Source organism: Anomaloglossus baeobatrachus, chromosome 7 (assembly GCF_048569485.1).
Source record: "Anomaloglossus baeobatrachus isolate aAnoBae1 chromosome 7, aAnoBae1.hap1, whole genome shotgun sequence".
NCBI lineage: Eukaryota > Metazoa > Chordata > Amphibia > Anura > Aromobatidae > Anomaloglossus > Anomaloglossus baeobatrachus.
The window spans coordinates 131,923,390-131,947,115 of NC_134359.1; positions in this window are offsets into that span (position 1 = coordinate 131,923,390).

Below are 23,726 nucleotides of genomic sequence, written 5' to 3' on the forward strand. Positions count from 1 at the left end.
GTGTCTCTGACAAATGATGGAATACAAGCCAATAGAGGATCAAGTAACCAATCAAGATATTTTGACAGTGGCTCAGTCAGGGAACCCACCCCTGAAACAATCGTTCTCCCTGGGGGCGCAACAATTGACATGAATTTTGGGAACTGAGTACCAGTGAGGCTTACTTGGAAAAGGGGGGAGCAATTTTTCTGCTCTATTTTTGTCAGGAACCCAGAAGCAACTTGTCTATTCAAAAATCCCCTTAGTTTTTCTTTAAATCTAATTGTGGGGTCTACCTTTAATGCCTCATAAACCTCCCTGTTACTCAGTTGATTTAATGCTTCCTCCAGGTAGTAATGCGTGTTCAACAGTACCGTCGCACCCCCCTTATCTGCTTTTCTTATAGTCACATTTTTAAGTGACTGTAGTTTCTTTAGCGCATATTTTTCTGTTGTTGTTAAATTGTCAGGAAAAGAGGGGTAAGACAGCACCCGTATATCACGCAAGACTATTTCCTGGAATAAGTCAATGTTGTTGCCTGGTGAGACAGGTGGAAAAAATGTGGATTTTACCCCGCCAGTAAAAATTGATGTCTCTTCTTGTGATGCTTCAATTAAGTCACTGTCAAGCCTTTGTATATTTTCATCAGTGATGCTTAATAATAACAAGGCATCTGTCAAGCTGTTATCATCTTCTGGACATCCGTAGCAAAAACCAATGGGATCTGACCTACATTGTCTCTCTGACTAATCTGTTCCAGATAGCATGTTTTTCTTTTTTTCTATTGATTTTGTTGCAAAAAATGTTTTCAAATGTAGTTTTCGACAGGCCTTATACAGATCTATTTCGAAATCTACGATATCTAAGCATTCTGAAATGCAATAATTAAGGCCTTTTTCTAATACTGTAATCATTTCTTTGTCTAACACATGATTGGTCAGATTGAATATTTTTTGCTTAGGTAGGGTAATTAATCTCTCCAGGCTACTTTCTTCCTTTTCCCTGCTATGACACTGCCTGTGCTTGCCCCGGCCTCTTCTTGTGCGGCGTCTAAAGGGTTATTTTGTGGTTTTGCTGTAGAATCCACACTTTGGGGCACTTTGCACACTGCGACATCGCAGGTGCGATGTCGGTGGGGTCAAATTGAAAGTGACGCACATCCGGCATCGCATGCGACATCGCAGTGTGTAAAGCCTGGATGATACGATTAACGAGCGCAAAAGCGTCGTAATCGTATCATCGGTACAGCGTCGGCGTAATCCATAATTACGCTGACGCAATGGTCCGATGTTGTTCCTCGCTCCTGCGGCAGCACACATCGCTGTGTGTGAAGTCGCAGGAGCGAGGAACATCTCCTACCGGCCTCACTGCGGCTTCCGTAGGATATGCGGAAGGAAGGAGGTGGGCAGGATGTTTACATCCTGCTCATCTCCGCCCCTCCGCTCTGATTGGCCGCCTACCGTGTGACGTCGCAGTGACGCCGCACGACCCGCCCCCTTAACAAGGAGGCGGGTCGCCGGCCACAGGGACGTCGCACGGCAGGTGAGTGTGTGTGTGAAGCTGGCGTAGCGATAACTTTCGCTACGCCAGCTATCACCACATATCGCTGCTGCGACGGGGGCGGGCACTATCGCACTCGGCATCGCAGCATCGGCCTGCGATGTCGCAGTGTGCAAAGTGCCCCTTAGTCTTCTTTTCTGTGGTGGATGTTCGTCCTGGCCACTCGAATCTGAATCCGTGGTCCACGCCATTTTTTTGTGTTTATTTTTATTATTAGATCTGAAAGATTTTTTGTTTGGTCTATTCTTCTTAAAAAATGGCATATCAGTGTTTTTATTCCAGTTGAAAATGTTATCAGTCTCATAATCTATTTTATCGCTCAAGAATTTCTCTTTTTTGCGCTCTTTGACTAAGGTCTGGAAGGGGATTAACTTCTTGTCCAAATTACTCAAAAATATTTTCCATTGTTCTTTTGTTACTCTTGTTTCTAATTCTGTTCTGAGTCTCACTAATTCAGCTGTAATGTTCTCATGCTCTTGTTCATTTTTCTGTAGAACTATTTCCAGGAACTTTAATGAGCTATTGATTTGAACCTGTTCCCATAATTTCTTGAACTCAACATCTTCCTGATAGAAGTAAATCACCTTCGTGACTCTTAAGCCTCTTGGCACACAACCACATTCCTTGTATGACCGTAGGGACTGTGTTGACCAAAACAACGAAATTTCTTTTTCCGCTAAATTAGCTATTTTATTTTCTAGAGTTTTAGTACTCATGACCTCAGTGTCCGCCTTATCATTGCAGTCCAAAAAGAATATGCTGGCATCTTCCCTCCCTGAAAAAATGCCTTGTTCATTCGAACTAGCTTCCTCCATGTGTTCAGAGTCGATTCCTGCTAATGATCTCCACACTAAATTCAGTGGTTAAATATAGCAACCAAGTCCTATTGCCGGCGTGCTCACTGCAAAGCTAAAGACCACAAATCAGTAGCAAGTCATAGAAGGAAAAAATAGGGCACTGCTCCAACAAGATGACTATGCGGCTTAAACAAAAATCACTGATCGCAAATAGCGCGCTATACGCAGCCGATATCTGCGATTGTGTGGAGGCTTCCAGGAAGGACTCACTCAGATTACAGCTACGGGGTGCTTAGCCATAAAGATCATCAAACATAACTCCAGGTAATATGAAAAAAAGCTGAAACAGCACTCACCGATATTTGCTGTGTAACACACTGGTGTTTATTTCAAAGACGGAGGATACATGCTGTGGCGTTACAGGGAGGGAAGGGAAATGGTCAGCACACAAAGATGACGGCCGTTTCGCCCCTAGGGGTGGGGCTTCGACGGGTCTTGCAATTAGTGACCTCACTAGCAGGTTATAAAAAGGCAGAAAACTCCAATCATAATGCAAGTGAGTTAAAACAATTAAAAACAATGTCCGAATAGACAAATATCACTAATGGAAGGCAATGATAAGCACACTCTATTTCTTAAGGCTATTTTTCATCCTAGAAATACGATTAGATCATTTTTTTCATTAAAGCCTAATGGGCCCATTGCATTATATCTGATAATATATTCAGCTTCTTTTTGCAACAGGAGTTTATGTGTATCGCCCCCTCTGGGTGATGGCTCCACTAACTCTAATCCAGCAACTGTTAAAGCATTACAATTTGCCTCATGTGAGTTTTTTACATGCTGGATCATTCTAGTGGCGCCCACTCCTGTAGATATAGAATTTCGATGTTCACGGAAACGCACAAAAAGTGGTCTAATCGTTTTTCCGATATAATAAAGCCCACAAGGGCAAAAGATGATATAAACTACCATTTTGGTTCTACATGTAATCAGGTGGTTAGTCGTGTGCCAGGTATTACCTACTTTAAAAGATTTTGCTGTAAGGTGAAACTGACAGAATGAACAATTCTAACTGACATAGCCAGTAATAGACCATTGATCACATACAGACGGTGCAAAAACATCGGAGATATGTTAGTAAAAAAACGCTATATACCACCCTCTACCTGGCTGCATCATCTTGGACCCATGGGCAACCATAAGTGCGGCAATTGTTCATTCTGTCAGTTTCACCTTACAGCAAAATCTTTTAAAGTAGGTAATACCTGGCACACGACTAACCACCTGATTACATGTAGAACCAAAATGGTAGTTTATATCATCTTTTGCCCTTGTAGGCTTTATTATATCGGAAAAACGATTAGACCGCTTTTTGTGCGGTTCCGTGAACATCGAAATTCTATATCTACAGAAGTGGGCGCCACTAGAATGATCCAGCATATAAAAAACTCACATGAGGTAAATTGTAATGCTTTAACATTTGCTGGATTCGAGTTAGTGGAGCCATCACCCAGAGGGGGCGATACACATAAACTCCTGTTGCAAAAAGAAGCTGAATATATTATCAGATATAATGCAATTGGCCCATTAGGCTTTAATGAAAAAAAATGATCTAATCGTATTTCTAGGTTGAAAAATAGCCTTAAGAAATAAAGTGTGCTTATCATTGCCTTCCATTAGTGATATTTGTCTATTCGGACATTGTTTTTAATTGTTTTAACTCACTTGCATTATGATTGGAGTTTTCTGCCTTTTTATAACCTGCTAGTGAGGTCACTAATTGCAAGACCCGTCGAAGCCCCACCCCTAGGGGCGAAACGGCCATCGTCTTTGTGTGCTGACCATTTCCCTTCCCTCCCTGTAACGCCACAGCATGTATCCTCCGTCTTTGAAATAAACACCAGTGTGTTACACAGCAAATATCGGTGAGTGCTGTTTCAGCTTTTTTTCACATTACCTGGAGTTATGTTTGATGATCTTTATGACTAAGCACCCCGTAGCTGTAATCTGAGTGAGTCCTTCCTGGAAGCCTCCACACAATCGCAGATATCGGCTGCGTATAGCGCGCTATTTGCGATCAGTGATTTTTGTTTAAGCCGCATAGTCATCTTGTTGGAGCAGTGCCCTATTTTTTCCTTCTATGACTTGCTACTGATTTGTGGTCTTTAGCTTTGCAGTGAGCACGCCGGCAATAGGACTTGGTTGCTATATTTAACCACTGAATTTAGTGTGGAGATCATTAGCAGGAATGGACTCTGAACACATGGAGGAAGCTAGTTCGAATGAACAAGGCATTTTTTCAGGGAGGGAGGATGCCAGCACATTCTTTTTGGACTGCAATGATAAGGCGGACACTGAGGTCTTGAGTACTAAAACTCTAGAAAATAAAATAGCTAATTTAGCGGAAAAAGAAATTTCGTTGTTTTTGTCAGCACAGTCCGTACGGTCATACAAGAAATGTGGTCATGCGCCAAGAGGCTTAAGAGTCACGAAGGCGATTTCCTTCTATCAGGAAGATGTTGAGTTCAAGAAATTATGGGAACAGGTTCAAATCGATAGCTCATTAAAGTTCCTGGAAATAGTTCTACAGAAAAATGAACAAAAGCATGAGAACATTACAGCTGAATTATTGAGACTCAGAACAGAATTAGAAACAAGAGTAACAAAAGAACAATGGAAAATATTTTTGAGTAATTTGGACAAGAAGTTAATCCCCTTCCAGACCTTAGTCAAAGAGCGCAAAAAAGAGAAATTCTTGAGAGATAAAATAGATTATGAGACTGTTAACATTTTCAACTGGAATAAAAACACTGATATGCCGTTTTTTAACCCTAGAATGCGCAAGCAATTCAATCTACCATAGAAAAAAAATGACCTAGCAGGCCTGCGAGGCCCCAGGTATGCGTTCTAGGGTTAAGAAGAGTAGACCAAACAAAAAATCTTTCAGATCTAATAATAAAAATAAACACAAAAAAATGGCATGGACCACGGATTCAGATTCGAGTGGCCAGGACGAACCTGCACCACAGAAAAGAAGACTAAGTGTGGATTCTGCAGCAAAACCACAAAATAATCCTTTAGACGCCGCACAAGAAGAGGCCGGGGCAAGCACAGGCAGTGTCATAGCCAGGAAAAGGAAGAAAGTAGCCTGGAGAGATTAATTACCCTACCCAAGCAAAAAATATTCAATCTGACCAATCATGTGTTAGACAAAGAAATGATTACAGTATTAGAAAAAGGCCTTAATTATTGCATTTCAGGATGCTTTGATATCGTAGATTTCGAAATAGATCTGTATAAGGCCTGTCGAAAATTACATTTGAAAAAAAATTTTGCAACAAAATCAATAGAAAAAAAGAAAAACATGCTATCTGGAACAGATTGGTCAGAGAGACAATGTAGGTCAGATCCCATTGGTTTTTGCTACGGAGGTCCAGAAAATGATAACAGCTTGACAGATGCCTTGTTATTATTAAGCATCACTGATGAAAATATACAAAGGCTTGACAGTGACTTAATTGAAGCATCACAAGAAGAGACATCAATTTTTATTGGCGGGGTAAAATCCACATTTTTTCCACCTGTCTCACCAGGCAACCTGGAGGAAGCATTAAATCAACTGAGTAACAGGGAGGTTTATGAGGCATTAAAGGTAGACCCCACAATTAGATTTAAAGAAAAACTAAGGGGATTTTTGAATAGACAAGTTGCTTCTGGGTTCCTGACAAAAAATAGAGCAGAAAAATTGCTCCCCCCTTTTCCAAGTAAGCCTCACTGGTACTCAGTTCCCAAAATTCATGTCAATTGTTGCGCCCCCAGGGAGACCGATTGTTTCAGGGGTGGGTTCCCTGACTGAGCCACTGTCAAAATATCTTGATTGGTTACTTGATCCTCTATTGGCTTGTATTCCATCATTTGTCAGAGACACAAGTGACTTGTTACATCATCTAGAAAGCTTTGAATGGCAGCCCTCATTTAAATGGGTCTCCTTAGGCATCGAGAGTCTATATACACGAATATCACAGCGGTTAGGAGTAGATGTCATTGTAAATAGACTTAAAAAAATGGGAGAAGCTTTGGAACAAGTTAAATTTATTGAGGAAGCATTGTTTTTTGTTCTATCACATAATGCCTTCAAGTTCTGGAATGATTGGTTTTTGCAGCATAACGGGGTGGCGATGGGGACACCAGTGGCATGTATGTTCGCCAACTTATTTCTATCTACAGTGCAGGAAGACTTGATATATGACCTTAACCCCTTAACGACCTTGGACGTACTGAGTACGTCATGGTGACATGGTGCTAAACGACCCATGACGTACTCAATACGTCATGGCGAAATCGCGGTCCCGGAGCCCCGGGGAGTGAAATTTGTTTACTTAAACGGTAGATTCGGGAAGGAGGGGACCTCTGCCTGACCTCAGGAGGGGTGGTGCCTCCTCCCCGAACCTACAGAGGCTGTGATTGGCTGACGAACGCCGCTCAGCCAATTACAGTCACTGTAATGTGTCAGCCATTGAAAATGGCTGACACATTGAAATCCAGCCATAATCAGTGCTGCTGTAGCACTGATGACTGGCTGGAGCTGGGTGATTGATGCTTCACCCGCCCCCAGCTCAGATTGGAGAGACCGGCCTTTTGACCGATCTCTCCCAATCACTGTGGATCTTGTGCCGGTGACCTGCATGTGACCGCTACCCTCAGCTTCACTCCGTCCGTGAAAGCTGATGAGAGCGGTCGCTGTAGTTGCCCATCGGTAAGTTATAGCCCCCCCCGATCCACCGCTGCTCCCCGCCGATCCACCGCTGCTCCCCGCCGATCCACCGCTGCTCCCCGCCTATCCACCGCTGCTCCCCGCCGATCCACCGCTGCTCCCCGCCGATCCACCGCTGCTGCCCGCCGATCCACCGCTGCTGCCCGCCGATCCATCGCTGCTGCCCGCCGATCCACCGCTGCTGCCCGCCGATCCACCGCTGCTCCCCGCCACGCCGCTGTTCCCGCCGCTGTCCCTGCCCGCCACGCCGCTATTCCCGCCGCTGTCCCTGCCCGCCACGCCGCTGTTCCCGCCTTTGTCCCTGCCTGCCATGCCGCTTTACACGCCACTGTCCCCGCCGCCACCGTCCCCTTTCAGTCGCACCCACCTTTTTCAGCCGCCGCTGCACCCGATCGGCCGCCGCCTCCATCGGCTACCACTGCACCTAATCGGCTGCCGCCTTCCATGTGCTGCCTACGCTCCCCCCCTCCATGTGCTGCCTCCGCTCCATGTGCTGCCTCCGCTCCATGTGCTGCCTCCCCTCCATGTGCTGCCTCCCCTCCATGTGCTGCCTCCCCTCCATGTGCTGCCTCCCCTCCATGTGCTGCCCCCCCTCCATGTGCTGCCCCCCCTCCATGTGCTGCCCCTCCTCCATGTGCTGCCTCCCCTCCATGTGCTGCCTCCCCTCCATGTGCTGCCTCCCCTCCATGTGCTGCCTCCCCTCCATGTGCTGCCTCTGCCTCCCCTCCATGTGCTGCCTCCCCTCCATGTGCTGCCTCCCCTCCATGTGCTGCCTCCGCTCCATGTGCTGCCTCCGCTCCATGTGCTGCCTCCGCTCCATGTGCTGCCTCCCCTCCATGTGCTGCCTCCCCTCCATGTGCTGCCTCCATGTGCTGCCTCCTCTCCCCCCTCCCTCCATGTGCTGCCTCCTCTCCCCCCTCCCTCCATGTGCTGCCTCCTCTCCCCCCTCCCTCCATGTGCTGCCTCCTCTCCCCCCTCCCTCCATGTGCTGCCTCCTCTCCCCCCTCCCTCCATGTGCTGCCTCCTCTCCCCCCTCCCTCCATGTGCTGCCTCCCCTCCCCCCTCCCTCCATGTGCTGCCTCCCCTCCCCCCTCCCTCCATGTGCTGCCTCCCCCCCCTCCCTCCATGTGCTGCCTTCCCCCCCTCCCTCCATGTGCTGCCTTCCCCCCCCTCCCTCCATGTGCTGCCTTCCCCCCCCTCCCTCCATGTGCTGCCTTCCCCCCCCTCCCTCCATGTGCTGCCTTCCCCCCCTCCATGTGCCATCGCTCTCTCCCATCAGACTCTGCCCCCCTCCCTGATCTGCTGCCTGCTCTCTCCCATTCTTTTCACCCTCCTTCATCTGCTGCCTTTTCTGTCTGCTGTGATCCTGCTGCCTAGATCCATCCTGTAAGGTAGCTATCCCCAATCTCACCTCCCACCCCCCCATCCTCCGCCGCTCCTCCATCCGCTGCGCCCTTTCCCATCCTCCATCCGCTTCGCCTTTTCTCATCTGCCGCTCCTCCATCCACTTCGCCTTTTCTCATCTGCCGCTCCTCCATCCGCTGCGCCTTTTCTCATCTGCCGCTCCTCCATCCGCTGCGCCTTTTCTCATCTGCCGCTCCTCCATCCACTGTGCCTTTTCTCATCTGCCGCTCCTCCATCCGCTGCGCCTTTTCCCATCCTCTGCCGCTCCTTCATCCGCTGCGCCTTTTCCCATCCTCTGCCACTCCTCCATCCGCTGCGCCTTTTCCCAGCCACCATTCGCTGCGCCCTTTCTCATCTGCCGCCCCTCCATCCGTAGCCGTGCCCTCTTGCATCGCATTATCCAGCGCAGTTGCTTGCTTCCAGACTGGAGTGGATGATGCGATGCGAGACTCGTGCATTGCTCTCACGTTTGGCACTGGTCTTAGTGGCAGGCGCTCATTTTTTTTTTTTTTTTTTTAACTGATGTCTATTTTTTATTTCGCCAAACTAATTTTTTTTGTATGGGGGGGGTCTAGTTTCCAAAATGGGATCACATGTGGGGGAGCTCCATTGTTTAGGCACCTCAGGGGGTCTCCAAATGAAACATGGCGTCTGCTAATAATTCCAATCAATTTTACCATGAAATGGCGCTCCTTCTCTTCTGAGCCCAGCCGTACGCCTAAACAATTGATTTCCACCACATATGAGGTATCGTCGTACTCAGGAGAAATTGCACAATACATTTTATGGTGCATTTTTTCCTGATACCCTTGTGGGAAAAAAAGCTACCTGTTTGAAAAAACAATTTTGTGGTAAAAAAAAGAATAAAATATTTTCACGGCTGAACATTACAAACGTTTGTGAAGCCTCCAGGGGTTCAAAGTGCTCACTAAACAGCTAGATAAATTCCATGAGGGGTCTAGTTTCCAAAATGGGGTCAATTGTGGGGGAGCTCCATTGTTTAGGCACTTCAGGGGGGTCTCCAAACGCAACATGGCGTCCGCTAATAATTCCAACCAATTTTGCTGTGAAATGGCGCTCCTTGCCTTCCGAGTCCTGCCGTGCGCCCAAACATTTGATTTCCACCACATATGGGGTATCTGCGTACTCAGGAGAAATTGCACAATACATTTTATGGTGCATTTTTTCCTGATACCCTTGTGGAAAAAAAAGCTACCTGTTTGAAAAAACAATTTTGTGGTAAAAAAAAGAATAAAATATTTTCACGGCTGAACATTACAAATGTTTGTGAAGCCTCCAGGGGTTCAAAGTGCTCACTAAACAGCTAGATAAATTCCATGAGGGGTCTAGTTTCCAAAATGGGGTCAATTGTGGGGGAGCTCCATTGTTTAGGCACTTCAGGGGGGTCTCCAAACGCAACATGGCGTCCGCTAATAATTCCAACCAATTTTGCTGTGAAATGGCGCTCCTTGCCTTCCGAGTCCTGCCGTGCGCCCAAACATTTGATTTCCACCACATATGGGGTATCTGCGTACTCAGGAGAAAATGCACAATACATTTTATGGTGCATTTTTTCCTGATACCCTTGTGATAAAAAAAAGCTACCTGATTGAAGCAACAGTTTTGTGGTAAAATTTTTTTTTTTTCTTTTCACGGCTCAACGTTATAAACTTCTGTGAAGCCCCCAGGGGTTCAAAGTGCACATCAAACATCTAGAAAAAATATTTGAGGGCTCTAGTTTTCAAAATGGGGTCACTTATGGGGGAGCTCCATTGTTTAGGCACCTCGGGGAGTCTTCAAACCCGACATGGCGTCCGCTAATGAGTGCAGCTAATTTTGCACTCAAAAATTCAAATGGCGCTCCTTACCTTCCGAGTCCTGCTGTGTGCCCAAACATTTGATTACCACCACATATGGGGTATCTGCGTACTCAGGAGAAAATGCACAATACATTTTATGGTGCATTTTTTCCTGATACCCTTGTGATAAAAAAAGCTACCTGGTTGAAGCAACAGTTTTGTGGTAAATTTTTTTTTTTTTTTTTTCACGGCTCAACGTTATAAACTTCTGTGAAGCCCCCAGGGGTTCAAAGTGCACATCAAACATCTAGAAAAAATATTTGAGGGCTCTAGTTTCCAAAATGGGGTCATTTGTGGGGGAGCTCCATTGTTTAGGCACCTCAGGGAGTCTTCAAACCCGACATGGTGTCCGCTAATGAGTGCAGCTAATTTTGCACTCAAAAATTCAAATGGCGCTCCTTGCCTTCCGAGTCCTGCTGTGTGCCCAAACATTTGATTACCACCACATATGGGGTATCTGCGTACTCAGGAGAAAATGCACGATACATTTTATGATGCATTTTTCCTGATACCCTTGTGAAAATACTAATTTTTATGGCTAAAGTAACATTTTTGTGTTAAAAAAGTAAAATTTTCATTTTTTCGTCTACATTGCTTTGGTTGCTGTGAAGCTCCTAAAGGGTTAATAAACTTCTTGGATGTGGTTTTGAGCAGAATGAGGGGTGCAGATTTTAGAATTGGGTCACTTTTGGGTATTTTCTGTCGCCTAGGTCTCTCAAATCACTCCAAATGTGATGTGGTACCTAAAAAATGTTTTTTTGTAAATTTTGTTGGAAAAATGAGAAATTGGTGATGAACTTTGAACCCTTCTAGCTTCCTAACGGAAATTTTTTTTTTCCAAAAATTGCGCTGGTGTAAAGTAGACATGTGGGAAATGTTATTTAGTAACTTTTTTGTGTGACATATCTCTCAGATTTATGGGCATAAAATTTCAAAATTTTCAAAATTTTCGCCAAATTTCCGAAATTTTCACAAATAAACGCAAAACATATCGGCCTAAATTTACCACTGACATGAAGTACAATATGTCACGAAAAAACAATCTCAGAATTGCCAGGATTCGTTGAAGTGTTCCAGAGTTATAACCTGTCAAAGTGACACTGGTCAAAATTGCAAAAAATGGCCGGGTCTTTAAGGTGAAAACAGGCTGGGGGCTGAAGGGGTTAATAATCCCTTTATTAAACATGTAAAATTGTATTTACGTTTTGTGGATGATGTCCTGATTGTATGGGATGGAGAAGAGAGTGATGTAAAATCATTTGTACATCATTTGAACACAATAAATAAATATAATATGCTGTTTACTTACCAATTTGGGGAAAAAGAGATTGAATTCTTAGATGTTAAATTGGTAATAAAAGAGGGCCATATTGCACGAGAAATTTTTAGGAAGCCAATAGCAGTGAATAACCTGCTACACCATAAGAGTGCTCACCCGAGGCACGTCCTCAAATCCATCCCTTACAGCCAGTTTTTGTGTGTTTATAGAATTACCAACAATGCTGAGAAATTAAATGAACAAATTTTAGATCTTCAAGAAAGATTTTTAGAACGTGGTTACCCACGGACCGAGATAATTTCAGCACAGGAACGAGCTGCTAAAAAAGTAGCAGAAGAAAAAAATGGAAAATCTTTTAGAAAAAATGCCAATAAAGTGTGTATAAATAAATCACAAACACGCCTGATGTTTAATTTTAAGTTTAGTCCGATGGACAACATCATCAGGTCTATAATAAATAAAAATTGGCATCTAATAGAAAAAGATCTAACTGTCATAGCCAGTAATAGACCATTGATCACATACAGACAGTGTAAAAACATCGGCGATATGTTAGTAAAAAAAACTATATACCACCCTCTACCTGGCTGCATCATCTTGGACCCGTGGGCAACCATAAGTGCGGCAATTGTTCATTCTGTCAGTTTCACCTTACAGCAAAATCTTTTAAAGTAGGTAATACCTAGCACACGACTAACCACCTGATTACATGTAGAACCAAAATGGTAGTTTATATCATCTTTTGCCCTTGTAGGCTTTATTATATCGGAAAAACGATTAGACCACTTTTTGTGCGTTTCCGTGAACATCGAAATTCTATATCTACAGGAGTGGGCGCCACTAGAATGATCCAGCATGTAAAAAACTCACATGAGGCAAATTGTAATGCTTTAACAGTTGCTGGATTAGAGTTAGTGGAGCCATCACCCAGAGGGGGCGATACACATAAACTCCTGTTGCAGAAAGAAGCTGAATATATTATCAGATATAATGCAATGGGCCCATTAGGCTTTAATGAAAAAAAATGATCTAATCGTATTTCTAGGTTGAAAAATAGCCTTAAGAAATAAAGTGTGCTTATCATTGCCTTCCATTAGTGATATTTGTCTATTCGGACATTGTTTTTAATTGTTTTAACTCACTTGCATTATGATTGGAGTTTTCTGCCTTTTTATAACCTGCTAGTGAGGTCACTAATTGCAAGACCCGTCGAAGCCCCACCCTAAGGGGCGAAGCGGCCGTCGTCTTTGTGTGCTGACCATTTCCCTTCCCTCCCTGTAACGCTGCAGCATGTATCCTCAGTCTTTGAATTAAACACCAGTGTGTTACACAGCAAATATCGGTGAGTGCTGTTTCAGCTTTTTTTCACATTACATAGACTCTACAAGAACTTTATTAAACCCCTGCTTGATAGTATGTAAGTAGCTTTTACTTTTTAAGAAATGTCAATACACCCAATTTGCATATAGTTACCTTGTTTTCAGCCTCCAGCACCTGAGCGCCCAGTTTATAAGGTCCCACAGTAAAACAAATAAATTAATAAGAGATCGAACCAGATGCTCTCTCTGCAGGTAGGAACTTTTATAGGCATAGATCTTTGCAATTTGCTGGCTGAGAGGGAAGATAGAAAGGGACAGACCCTACACTACACATGGAGGGCAGGTAAAGCGTGACAGACCCCACAATACACATGGAGGGCAGATAGAGAGTGATAGACCCGCACTACATATGGGGACATGTAGAGAGTGAGAGACACCAAACTACACATGGAGGACAGGTAGAGAGTGACAGACCCCACACTACACATGGAGGGCAGGAAGAGAGTGTCAGACCCCGCACTACACATGGAGGACAGGGAGCGAGTTACAGACCCCACACTACACATGAAGGGCAGGTAGAGAGTGACAGACCCCACACTACACATGGAGGACAAGTACAGAGTGACAGATCCCGCACTATACATGGAGGACAGGTAGAGACTGACAGACCCTACACTACACATGGAGGAAAGGTAGAGAGTGACAGACCCTACACTACACATGAAGGGCAGGTAGAGAGTGACAGACCCCACACTACACATGGAGGACAAGTACAGAGTGACAGATCCCGCACTATACATGGAGGACAGGTAGAGACTGACAGACCCTACACTACACATGGAGGAAAGGTAGAGAGTGACAGACCCTACACTACACATGGAGAGCAGGTAAAGAGTAACATGGCCTACAATACACACGGAGGACAGATAGTGACAGGCCCCACCCTACACATTGAGGGCTGGTAAAGAGTAACATGGCCCACAATACACATGGAGGACAGATAGTGACAGGCCCCACCCTACACATGAAGGGCAGGTAAAGAGTAACTGACCCCCACACTACACATGGAAGTCAGGTATAGGGTGACAGACTTTGAACTACACATGAAAAACAGGTAGAGAATGACAGACCCCACACTACACATGGAGGAAAGGTAGAGTGACCGACTTTGCAGTACACATGAAAAACAGGTAGAGACTGACAGACCCCACGCTACACATAGAGGACAGGTATATAGTCACAGGCCCCACACTACATATGGAGGACAGGTAGAGAGTGACAGATCCCACACTACACATGGAGGGCAGGTAGAGAGTGACACCTCACACTACACATTGAAGCCAGCTCATAGCAGGACCCCACATTCAACTTGCTAGCATCTGAGTTGAAGCAGAGGTCTTCGCCCATTACTGATCCAGCCACTACCCATCCATCTGGTCCGTCAAGTGTCACTTTCATTACATCAATCACATCTCAATCCTTCTTTAGATATTTCTTGGCCCTGTCTTGATGTCTCCACTTCTGTGACTTCCTCAGTGGTAGTAGGGTTTTAGCCTCTCTTACCTTGGCCGTGCCTCTGAACAGTGAACATCTTGTACTTCTGGGCCTTCCAGGGAAGGTGCAGTTCTGGAATATGACAGCAATGGAGGATAATGGATTCCTGGTTACGTCACATTTGATTCTTCACAAAATTTGACAGTTACTCGTAATGTGCATCTTTTTTCTCAACACATTTTAAGTGACCCTCTGGACTGTTTGCAACAACATTTTCGATGGTTTTGTGATCACGCCCAATATCTTAATAATTTCGAGAGTGCTATATCCCTCTTGAAGACATTTAATAATTTTTGACTTTTCACAGTCAGTTAAACCTCTTTTTGGCCCTTTTTGGTGGAGCACAACAAGCTGCTGAACAATTCTGCATATCTTGGTAGAGGGTATTGATATCTTTAGGCCACACCCTCGCTTTCTACAAATACACATTCCCTGATCAAGTTCATACAGCATGGAGTTGGAAAATCGTCATAAAAATGATGTGGTCAAAATACTCACTTGCCTAATTAAGAACAGATAGGTACTGACAGAGCCTGCATTGCACACGGACCACAAGAAAATTGTGAAAGATCCTGCACGGCATATGGTTGACGGCAAGTAGATATTAAAAGACCCTGCACTACACAGTTAAAGAGTGACTTATCCTTCACTACTCACGGAGGGCAAGAAGAGAGTGACAGACTCCACACTACACATGGAGGACAGGTAGGGGGTGACAGACCCTGCCCTTCACATGGAGGAAAGGTAGAGCGTGACAGATTCCACACTACACATGGAGGACAGGTAGAGAATGACAAACTGCACACTACACGTGGAGGACAGGTAGAGAGTGACAGACCCAACACTACACATGGAGGGCAGGTAAAGAGTGAAGACCCCCTACAATACAAATTGAGAGCAGATAAAGAGATTCTGAACTGCACATGAACAAAAGGTATGGAGTGAATGACTCCTCACTGTAGATGGAGGGCAGGTAGAGAGTGAAAGAGCCTACTGTACACAGAGGTCCAGGAGAGAGTGACAGACCCTACACTGCATAAGATGACAAGTGGAGAGTGAGAAACCCCATACATTACACATGGAGGGCAGGTAGAGAGTAACAGACCCCATACTAGAGATGGAGGGCAGTTAATGAGTGAAAGACACTGTACTAGACAGGGAGGGGGGCAGGTAGAGAATGAGAGACCCTGCACTACACATGGAGGAAAGGTAAAGAGTGACAGACCCCACACTACACATGGTGGACAGGTACAGAGTGACAGACCCTGCAATACAGATGGAGGACAGGTAGAGAGCGATAGACCCCACACTAAACATAGAGGGCAGGTAGAGAGTGACAGAACCTGCCCTATACATGGAGGACAAGTAGAGAGTGACTGACCCTACCCTACACATGGAGGGCACATAGAGAGTGACAGATGCCATACTAAATATGGAAGGCAGGTAAAGAGACAGATCCCTACATTACACATAGTTGGGAAGGTAGTGAGTGACAGACCACATAATACAGATTGGGGGCAGGTAAACAGACAGACCCCCTACATTACATATGTAGAGCAGATACAAAGTGATAGACTCACTTCACTTATATTGAGGTGTGATTGCTATTTTACATGTAAACTGATGGATACCTGTGTTTGTGATGGATGAATTATGTTAGAATACTTTTATATAAGCTACACCCTTCAAAAAGCCACTACCATTTTTGCCGTGACCTGCTGTTCATGTATCATCCAATGAAGAGACCTTACCGGTTCACATCTTTACATACCACTGTAGATCACATTAGGAGCAAATCCAATAAAATAAATGTTTTATCAGAAAATTGCCTATATAAGTAGAGAAAAAAGTAGATTTCTCTGATTAGATTATGTTTCTTATATTTGTTTATAGTATTGCTGTATGCCAAGTTTATTGAAAGTATATTTCTTATTTAAAAGGAAGGTGATATGTCAAAAACATTACTAACCTGCATATATCGGGTTTATCAGCAGGTTAATAGCATTTCAATGTTGTGTGGCCTATGGCTTTCAGTCATAGAAGCACGGCTGGCGCGGCTTCAGTACATAGTGAGAGGCAACTGTAACCGAAACCCAGCACTGACTGACAGCCAGCTCCTTATTCATCAGTGCTGAGCTGATTGTCAGTCAATGGCAGCACATGGTTACAGCCACCACTCACTCTGAAGCTGCGTCTCTATGACTGAAAGCTGTTGAAAGCTGGTTGCTGCCTGGAGGAATAAAATGAATTTCCTCCCAGTAGCTGGGCTATCAGTGCAGCAGCCGCACAGTTTAGAATGCTATTAACTTGCAATTTAACCACTTACAGTATCTGTTTGTTAATACTGTCTTTTGACTTAACAGGTTCATTTTTAGTCCTGTTAGTTGTAAGACACAGCCTCCATGGATTTCGCTTGTTTTTCCTGCACATCCAACAGATCAGCGTTCCAAATGAATGCCAGAGCCAATGCTTTTCCAGCAGAATATTGACTAAAAGCATCACACTTTTCTGGTAATATTCTTTTCCCAGGTAAGTAATATACTGTATATATATTCCAAGCCATCCTCATGACTGAGTAAAAAGTTTATCAGAACTGCCAGCTTACATTTGTTCCATTGTCCAGTTCTGATGCTCATTAGCCCATTGTAGCTACTTTTGGCTGTGGACAAGGATTGACATAAACACACGACTTATCTCATAAGATCTCAGGTTATTGAGCCCCAACACAGCAAGCAGTGAGTCACTGTATGTGCTGACACTATTCTATTATAGCCAGCATTAATGTTTTCAGCAATTTATAGAAGCTCTTTCGTGGGATTGGACTAATTGACTATTCGCTCTCTGCATCAATGAGTGTTGATATCCTATTACTTGCACTACCAATTCTTTAGTTTTCTTTCTGTAGACTACTGTCAATAGAAATCAACTTGTGACTATTAGGAACACTCCACAAGACCTGTCTTTTTGATGATGCTCTGACCCAGATTCCTCCATTTAGCCATCACAATTTTGCTTTTGCCAATGTAGCTCTTATTCCTACTCTACTTCAAAAACATTTTTTTTTCATTTCCCATCTTGATAGATATCACTGTAACAAGATAATTGATGTAATTGAGTTACAGTATATCACAAACGTGAGTACACCCCTAACATTTTTGTAAATATTTTATTATATCTTTTCATGGAACAACACTCAAGATATGACACTTTGATACAATGTAAAGTAGTCAGTGTACGGCTTGTATAACAGTATAAATGTGGTGTGCCCTTTAAATAACTTGATATCAAAACTGCTGGCAACAAAAATGAGTACACCCCTAAGTGAAAATGGCTAAATTGTGCCCAAAGTGTCAATATTTTATGTGGCCACCATTATTTTGAGGCACTTTATTAACTCTCTTAGACATGGAGTTCACTAGAGCTTCACAAGAGCTACTAGAATCTTCTGCCACTCCTCCATGATGATATCATGGAGTTGGTGGATTTTAGAGATCTTGACCTCCTCCACCTTATGTTTGATGATGCCCCATGGATGCTCATTAGGGTTTAGGTCTGGAGACATGCTTGGCCAGTCCAGAACCTTTACCCCAAGTTTCTTTAGCAAGACAGTGGTCATCACGGTGGTGTTTTTGGGGTTCTTACAGTGTTGGAATACTGCCCTGGGGCCAAGTTTCCAAAGAGGGGATCATGCTTTGCTTCAGTATGTCACAGTACATGTTGGCATTTATGGCTCCCTCAAAGAACTGTAGCTCCCCACAGCCAGTAGCATTCATGCAGACCCAAACCATGGCACTCCCACCACCATGCTTGACTTTAGGCAAGCCACACTTGTCTTTGTATTCCTCACCTTGTTGCCACTGCACACGCTTGACATCATATGAACCAAATACGTTTATTTTGGAGTCATGAGACCACTGAATATGGTTTCAGTGAATCATGTCCTTAGTCTGCTTGTATTCAGCAAACTGCTGGCATCCTTGTACACCACCTTTATAAGAGGTTTCCTTCTGGGATGCAGCTATGTAGACCAATTTGTTGTAGTATGCATTGTATGGTCTGAGCACAGACAGCAGGACCCCCCCATCTCTTCAACCTCTGTAGCAATGCTGGCAAAACTCATATATGGATGTTACATTGAGCACATGCACTCAACGTCTTTGGATGACCATAGCGAGGTTTTGGCCTGTAGCTCGGTTCCAGGGTGTTGGCAATCTTATACCCTAGGCTATCTTTATGTAGAGCAACAATTATTTTCTTCAGATCCTCAGAGAATTCTTTGACATGAGGTGCCATAGTGAACTTCAAGTGACCAGTATGAGAGTGTGTGACCAATAACACCAAATTTAACACACATGCTCCCCATTCACACCTAAGATCTGTAACACTAATCAGTCACATGAAATTGGGGAGGAAAAATGGTTAATTGGGAAAAAATTGGCCATTATCACTTAGGAGTGTGTGACGACTCAGCGTCTGGCCACCTGTATGGATGTGAACTGTTCTTAATTAGGCCAGACATTGTCCCATGAAAAGATATAATAACATTTACAAAAATGAGAGGGGTGTACTCACTTTTGTGATATACTGTAGAGGTCATTATAATATTATGGCTGATGAATGTATATTTATCATCACAGATGAATTTTCTAATTTGAAAACCCTGGTCTCAATTAAACAAAGAATTAATTTATTTTAGTTGTAGTGGGTAATGCACTATCAATTTGGAGTTAGGGCTATTGGCTCCTGAATATTTATGATTTAATGACATAAATTATTTATAAATTAAACCATCATATAATCTTAGGTTCTATTTTATCTTTTACAAACAAATTAATAATAAATGTTTGAATGAATGATAACTTGGAGCTTTAACGCTCCTTATCTTGGATTCTTATCTAGGATGTCATTTTTTCCTACTTTCTCCAAAGTACAACATTTAGTCTCCCACTCCCTTAGTAAGCGTCTGCTACACCTACACAATCCTGAACAATGCCTGTAGTTATAGTGAGCAAAGTCTAAAATGATAATTGTTTACATTAAAATAAAATGAAAATTAAAATGAATGATATTAGATTAACATAAACCTACTTTTCTCTGGTATTTTTCGCTTTGTCTTGTACTTTGCACTTCACCAAAGATGATTTTTATTTAATCCCTTAAAGTCATGGTGACATCAATTTTTTTTTTTTTAATAACTGGAAAAATATCAGCTGCTGAAAACCTAGCATACAAATAGCCTGGAATACAACTGCAGTAAAACTGAGCAGAATCTGTTCTCCTGTGTGTAATGTAACAGCTCCCCCTCCTCTCCTGGGTATTTGCAAAAGTATAAGTGAGGATGAAATTTAGGATCACAGTACAGAGCCATTTTTTGGTGACCGCAAAGTGATCCTAATATGTGTAAAATGTCTCCAAGGACAGCTGGCACACTGCTCCCTAATACTGTGCTCCGCAATACTGTGCCACATAATATACTGTGCTCCACAATACTGTGACCATAATATACAATGCTGCACAATACTGAGCCCCATAATGTACAGTGAAGAAAAGGAGAAATTCCAGCAACTTCAGGAGAAAGTAGAATTTTCTTAAAAAACAGATTCTTTATTGATCATAAAAATATTAATATTCCATCCAAGCAAGACAAAAAATAGAGAGGCAAGACAGAGGAGCTGTTTCCTACGCGTTTCAACCTGAATAGGTCTTAATCATGGACCATGATTAAGACCTATTCAGGTTGAAACGCGTAGGAAACAGCTCCTCTGTCTTGCCTCTCTATTTTTTGTCTTGCTTGGATGGAATATTAATATTTTTATGATCAATAAAGAATCTGTTTTTTAAGAAAATTCTACTTTCTCCTGAAGTTGCTGGAATTTCTCCTTTTCTTCATGTGTGCTCACCCAGGTCAGGGTGTTTCCGTGCACCGGAGGTAAGATTTGGGAGTGAAGAGGGGAGAGCTGAAGTTTCTTCGTTTTTGATACATAATGTACAGTGCTCCACAATACTATGCCCCAGGCGGCCCGGTGTCCTCTTCTGCAGCTAATCGCTATGATCAGCTGTTCTCCACTCGTGTTGTGATCACGCGCACTCCCGCGGTCACAACGAGAGCTGATAAAGGTAGGGCGCATTCGCCATCCTCTCAGCCATTAGGCTGTAATTACAGGGTCACAAAGATGGTGCCGGAGATAAGCACTATGCGCAGGTGCCAACTCCGACACCATCTTAGTGATGGAAAAGATGAATAACATTAGCATAGAGAACAGAGAGGGAGGAAAAACAGGCGGGGGGGGGGGGAATCTGTATGAATACCCACCCAGAGAGTATCTGCTCTGTTGCAATTGTCACTCAAAAAGCTCACAAATTTTTAAACTTCACTTTCTTGGAGTTGAAAGACTAAACATCCGAGCTGACAACTAATGGTATGTAGATAATCTGCCTGATGGCACCAGTATAGCACTGGCTTTAGCTTATATACAAAAATCCTGATGATTGGGTCCCTTTAATGTATATAATGTATGTATTTTGTGTAAGTAGCAACCAGATCGCAGTGTGGCTTGGGGACAGCAGTCCTGGCACCTAGGTGGCAGTCTAAGGGTTAAGGAGAGGAGAAGAGCAGCATATAAAAAGCACAGTATGAAGGAAGGGGGGTAGGAGAGTCCCCAGGAGGAGATAGTGAACAAGCCAAGCTGATGTACTTTAATTTGTGGACCTTAAGGGTCACCCTTGGATTGCGGACAAGTGGGATCCTGCACGTAGAGGATTGTCTAACTGCATCCAGAGAAGCGGGGTATAGTCCGGTCGGTCGGGGAGGTGTTGTGAATGTCATCCGAGAGTCTGCTGGTGTAGAGCTCCCTCTGGTGGCCAGGAATGGTAATGAAGCGGAGTCTGAATCTGTGAATCAAACAGGTGTTGGGCTTTATTGGGAATCCAGGAAGTCATAGTATTCACAGAAGAAAAAAAATGGTTCAAAGTGAACTAACTAACCAATATTTCACAGAAAAAAGTCACTTTCTAAAATATCAATTCTTTATTATACAGGAAAAAATATTTAAAATTAACATACAAATCCTTAAGGATATACATAGACAAGAAACACACAAACAGCCAAATACAGTAGACTTCAACTAATAATATAGCAGAGAGACCAGTGATATACCCCAGAAAAGGGGGTCAGTATTGTGACGGGAGTGTACAACAGAGCAAAGGATGGAGGAGGCCGAGGGACGATCCAACAGGTTTATTCACAAGAACACTGGAACAGCACACAATAAGTCCATGTAAAACAGATTTGGGGGCCCTTCCCGACAATCCTCGGACCGGATAACAAAGCAATCGTCCTTACAGTAGTCCAAAGAGTTCCATACAATCCCACGGGCCGCCACACAGGCCTAGCTCCGTCCGTGTCCACAGCCACCCAGGCTGGGAGCTCCTTCTTCTTCCAAGTTTCAGCTCACTCTGAAGTTACAAAAAGGGAAATGCATTGTTTGTGCTCCTTGACCAGCCCACCATGTTCAGGCAGTAGGGGTCACACATCCTATCATCAATGGTTTGGTCCATCACAGGGCTCCGATATGTCTGCCAGCCACAGTAGATGAAGGGATCCCCTGCTGTGCAGAACAATGACTATTCCTTCACTGGCCAATGCAATTACAGACTAGATACACAACTCTGGATAGAAGACCACAGGCTATTTACATAATCACATTAGATGCCAAGACTGCAATTGTATGAGAGAGACACATTGAGACCAATAGCTCCCCCAAGGAAATACATGAATTACAACTAGGGAAAAGTTACATGACATATTATACAAAATAAATGACAGGGAAATATACATATCATGACATAGTATCACAGCATATACAGTGAGAGGGTAAATCTTCACAATCATATCACTGTGCCAATCAACTTATTGATATATATGATTGGACATTTTTTCCTAGGCGTATCAATACCCTAAGGCTCCCAAAAGTCCAAGATAAGAGAATTGGGAGTGCTCAGAATATTTTTGCCCAGACAAAAACTGTCCTTGAAGTCATAAAGTGTTTACATGACATTATTTGCAAACTCCTGATTATATTACAATAACTATTTTTTCACCCGACGCGTTTCTCCTCCTTCACCGGAGGTTCATCAGGGGTGTATGTAATATGTCATAACACATTTGATTCATAGAAACAAGCAGAAGAGTGAGAAGAGGCATACATAGATATCACTACATAGAAAAACCTTATCACTGAAGATTTTATGTCAGCCGTTCTCTAGATTCTAATCCAAATTTTTCTTCAGTTTTTATTAAAGGTTTTCAACCTACAAAATATACATATAAAGACCACCCATTAATAAAATGTATTCAAACAGTGAATATTGCAGACAACATTGTTTACTCACTGATATCTAGAGGGGGGGGGGGGTTGGCCCAGTCAGGATGCAAATTCCACATCAATTAACTTATAGACCTGGAAAATGTCAAACAGATTTTTTACTAAGGATGATGTTATATACATGGACTCAAAAATAGAAACCAATCACCCAGAAGACAGAGTGTAACCAGAAAAAACTTCCACAAAATGTGATTGTAAGTAAAAGGGGGAAGCTTACAATATTTTTCATTCCAAGGTTGGATTTCTCTAGTCCATACGCTGATATGCAGATAGTCTCAGCAGATAATTAGACTGCAAAAAACATGCATATATATATATATATATATATATATATATATATATATATACACACACACATATATATATATATATATATATAGATTATGTGAGCAAGGATGGTTGACCTTAGGGAGATCAACATCCACCACTGCGGAGACACCATCACGTGTTTCTCAACGCAGTGATTCTAGAGCAATGCCCCCTGGGATATATATCTATTATTATATATATATATTATATATATATAATATATATATATATATATATATAGAGAGAGAGAGAGGAACCCTTATTCCAAAAAAAGGACTTAAAAACAAACATATAGTTTACATACCAAGGTCTTCTTTTTCAATGTGGAATACTGCAACTCAAGAACCTCCTGACATGGCTGATGCTCCCTCACTATGCCATGTTCCTCCCTTTATATACTCAATTCATCTGATCCGCTCCTCCCACCAAACACATGCAGATCGTTAGAGAGAACTTATAATTACACCAATGTGGTGCCGACAGTAAATCACCATATAAAGGATAA